We start from the raw sequence: 4759 nt of genomic DNA, 5'->3' as shown, positions 1-4759 counted from the left end.
CTTTGGTGCTCCCGGTCAAATTTGACCGGCCTGTTATAACTGCCCTTACATTAACACAAAAACCATTGATCGTCACCAAATTGTATTTAACTCCCTTTTAACCTGTAAACAATGTCTCAGACTACTGGTTACATGAATAACTGCAGTGAATAGACACAGAAATTGAAAGTTGTATTCCAAAATTAACATTCATTGTAGAAAAATCAAAACAGAGACCAAATTCACAGAACATCAGAACATCAACATGAACACATTGTGTGTGTGTGTGTGTGTGTGTGTGTGTGTGTGTGTGTGTGTGTGTGTGTGTGTGTGTGTGTGTGTGTGTGTGTGTGTGTGTGTTCAGACACAGGAGTGGCATTTTGCAATCAGGTCACAGTGTGTCTTGCAAACGTAGGCATCACATTTGAAACATGTAAGACTTGTCTTATTGTCTCTAGGGGCACATAGCTTGCATCTCTTCCGTTTCTGCCCCTGTTTTGGGGGGAGAGTGGCCAGGGCCGTGGCTGGGGCTTGCAGACTCCTCACCAGACTGCAAGAGGCTGGTGTGCGGGGAAGGTGCTGGCGCCGTTGAATTAGAGGAGTCACTAAAGCTTTCCCAAGCTCTGCCAGGAAGAGTCTCCTCTTGAAACATTTCCCCTGATTCCAGGCTGGGTCGATCGCTGTCCACACCACATATGCATTACATGCAGACACATCGAGGATGTTGTGGAACACAGCCACAGGCCAACGAGCTGTCATTCGCTTGCAGGTGTATGTACCAGTAAGCTGCAATGAAAGAAACAATAATGAATAGATTGGAAACAATATTGAACCTGTCTTACACAAAATGCAATGTTTTACATGAATACAAGTAAATCAAATGCATGACAGATGAAAATATACATTACCTTATCAAGGCAATCAACGCCTCCTTTGTTTCTGTTGTAGTCCAGGATGATCTGGGGCTTCCTGTGCTCTGCTTCGCTGACAGCGGCGTCTTTGTGTAGAGTGCTCATCAGGATGACATTTTTATTTTTCTTGGGCAAATATGACACAAGACTGTGTGTGTCAGTGAAAGCAAATTTGGATGAGAGTGCCTCTCTCCCTCTGGTCGACACCAGTGCAGGGGGAAGTTGAGGCTTGTTCTTCCTCACTGTCCCCACCATGGTGAGCTTTCTTTTCAGCAGCTCCTGACCAAGCCCATGTGATGTGAAAAAGTTATCACATGTGATGTTATGCCCCTTGAGACCGGCTGTCATGTCCAACACAACACGCATGCCTTGGTTTTTTTCTGGCCTTCCAGTAACAGGTTTCCCTGTGTAAACCTGCATATTCCAGGCGTAGCTGCTCCTGGCATCACATGCTGCCCAGATCTTGATCCCATACTTGCCTGGTTTGCTTGGGATGTACTGTTTGAATGGACAGCGACCTCTGAAAGGGACCAGGCGCTCGTCCACTGTCACCTCAGGGCCTGGATTGTACATCAGTGGTAGGCGCTCCACCCACCTGTCCCAAACGTTCCTGATGGCAGCCAGTTTGTCGTCTCGCCAGCCGAAAGGTCGTGTAGCTCTGTCATCAAATCTGATAATTCTTGAGAGGACATGAAACTGTTGCAGGGACATAGTTGACCGGAATATAGGCCTCCGTGACTCTGCATCCCACAGACTTTTTGTAGCCTCATTGTTGGACCGATGTACTCCTGCTAGAATCAACAGACCCATGTAGGCTTGGAGGTCTACCTGGTCCAAGGCCTTCCATGTGTCCGCAAACACACGCCCCCCCTTCCAGGTTTGTCATCGCCAGTATAATTTCCACAATGGACTCTGGTAAAAAGAGTTGGAAGCTGGACTTGATGTCATCCACACGAGATGTTGCATACCGTGTTGGCCCTGGTGACATCCTAATGATATTTTCCCCTCTTGTTCTGCCTCCTCTGTCCTGGGGGGATGAATACCAGAGCAAGTTGCCATCCTTGGACTGGAATGTCACCTCAGGTGTGTCTTCCACAGGGGCCTCTTCCCCAGGTGCCTCTTCCTCAGGGGCCTCTTCCTCGCCATATGTTGACTGTTCGGTCTCATGATGGTCTGGATCAAAATCAGGATCGTTGTCTTCTATTTCTGAAACATCCTCCTCTATTTCTGGTTCAACTCCAATCCCGTCTTCATCAGTTTGAAAAAAAAGGTCAAGAGCCTCTCTGACAGAAAAACGTCTGATCGGGCGCCGACTCATTGTGTTCAGAGTAAAATAAGAGCAATGCACAAGCAAGCTATATATAGGGGATCTGTGAGAAGATATCATACGTTTTGTATCGAAAGTGTGGTTCACGTGGGGGGATGGACACATTAGCCCGGGAAAGAGCCAGGTTCCCATAACAAACACCTAATTGGTAACTTTGAAGTGTTACACGTTTAGTCTGGAAGGTGTGGTTCACGTAGGGGGACAGGCACATAAGCACGGGAAAGAGAGGACACATGGTCAGTCTGAAAGGGGTTCACGTGGGGTGGAGTGTGTGGTGTGTGTGCGTGCGTGTATGTGCGTGCGTGCGTGTGTGTGTGTGTGTGTAGGTGTGTGTGTGTGCGTGTAGGTGTGTTTGTGTGTGTGTGTGTGTGTGTGTGTGCGTGTAGGTGTGTTTGTGTGTGCGTGTGGTGGTGGTGGTGGATTTGTGGTTGTGTACTATCTGATGAATGAACACAATCTAGGGTCACCCATTCATTTCCTATGGCGGTCATTTTTGACCGGGAACACCACAGGTGTTACAAAGTTGACTAAACAACTCAAAATTCAATGAAAGTAGTGATCAGCAATTGTAAATGTTCAAATGCCTAGTGTGGAGGATATCATAAGCCCTTGAGACAATAAAATGTAAAACACAATATTTATGATTGATCGAAATGGAAATCGGTCAGATTTGACCCGAACACGACACAAAGGTTAAAAAAATGACATGGGACACTTGTGGGCACTTTACATTATAGCAAGAATACCTATAAATGTCCCAAATGTTTTGTTAGGGAAAAATACAATACATGGTAGAAAAAATTCGCAAGCACCAGCCAAGACAGGGGAGCCACTCTAAAGCCAAACCCTTAGTGCTGAAAAATGCCTATAAATGTCTCACTCTTAGTGTTATTAAAAAAAAATGACATGGGACACTTGTAGGCACTTTCGTTATAGCAAGAATGCCTAGAAATGTCCCAATTGTTTTGTTAAGGAAAAATACAGTACATGGTAGAACAAATTCTCAACCACCAGCCAAGCCTGGGGAGCCACTCTAAAGCCCAACCCTGAGTGCCGAAAAATGCCTAGAAATGTCTCACTCTTAGTGTTATTTAAAAAAATGACATGGGACACTTGTAGGCACTTAACATTATATCAAGAATGCCTATAAATGTCCCAAATGTTTTGTTAGGGAAAAATACAGTATATGGCAGAACAAATTCTCAACCACCAGCCAAGCCTGGGTAGCCACTCTAAAGCCCAACCCTGAGTTCTGAAAAAATGCCTAGAAATGTCTCACTCTTTGTTTTAGGTAAAAAAATACATGGGACACTTGTAGGCACTTAACATTATAGCAAAAATGCATAGAAATGTCCCACACATTTTGTTAGGGAAAAAATGAAATACATTGGAGAAAAAATTCTCCAGCACCAGCCAAGCCTGGGGAGCCACTCTAAAGCCCAACCCTGAGTGCTGAAAAATGCCTATAAATGTATCACTCTTCGTGTTATTTTAAAAAAATGACATGGGACACTTGTAGGCAATTTATATTATAGCAAGAATGCCTATAAATGTCCCAAATGTTTTTTTAGGGAAAAATACAATAAATGTAAGAAAAAATTCTCCGGCACCAGCCAAGCCTGGGGAGCCACTCTAAAGCCCAACCCTGAGTGCTGAAAAATGCCTATAAATGTCTCACTCTTAGTGTTATAAAAAAAAATGACATGGGACACTTGTAGGCACTGTACATTATAGCAAGAATGCCTAGAAATGTCCCAAATGTTTTGTTAGGGAAAAATACAGTACATGGGAGAACAAATTCTTAAGCACCAGCCAAGCCAGGGGAGCCACTCTAAAACCCAACCGTGAGTGCTGAAAAATGCCTATAAATGTCTCACTCTTAGTGTTATTAAATAAAATGACATGGGACACTTGTAGGGACTTTCGTTATAGCAAGAATGCCTATAAATGTCCCAAATGTTTTGTTAGGGAAAAATACAATACATGGTAGAAAAAATTCTCCAGCACCATCCAAGCCCGGGGACCCATTCTAAAGCCCCACCCTGAGTGCTGAAAAATGCCTAGAAATTTCTCACTCTTTGTGTTAGGTAAAAAAATATATGGGACACTTGTAGGCACTTGACATAATAGAAAGAATGCCTAAAAATGTCCCACACGTTTTGGTAGGGAAAAAATGAAATACATGGGAGAAAAAATTCTCCAGCACCAGCCAAGCCTGGGGAGCCACTCTAAAGCCGAAGCCTGGGTTTTAAAAAATGCCTAGAAATGTCTCATTCTTAGTGTTACTTAAAAAAATGACATGGGACACTTGTAGGCACGATACATTATAGCAAGAATGCCTAGAAATGTCCCAAATGTTTTGTTAGGGAAAAATACAGTACATGGGAGATCAAATTCTCAAGCACCAGCCAAGCCTGGGGAGCCACTCTAAAGCCCAACCCTGAGTGTTGAAAAATGCCTATAAATGTCTCACTCTTAGTGTTATTAAAAAAATGACTTGGGAGACTTGTAGGAACTTTACATTATAGCAAGAATACCTATA

At 43.8% G+C, this 4759-nt stretch overlaps 1 pseudogene; it reads right to left on the bottom strand.

The window, feature by feature from the left end:
* Window positions 1–284: 284 nt before the first annotated feature.
* Window positions 285–2480, bottom strand: LOC128444751 (piggyBac transposable element-derived protein 4-like; annotated as a pseudogene).
* Window positions 2481–4759: the final 2279 nt, after the last annotated feature.

This window comes from Pleuronectes platessa, chromosome 7 (assembly GCF_947347685.1).
Source record: "Pleuronectes platessa chromosome 7, fPlePla1.1, whole genome shotgun sequence".
Lineage (NCBI taxonomy): Eukaryota > Metazoa > Chordata > Actinopteri > Pleuronectiformes > Pleuronectidae > Pleuronectes > Pleuronectes platessa.
The sequence above is the reverse complement of the archived record's forward strand: the minus strand, read 5'-3'. Positions and strand labels throughout refer to the sequence as shown.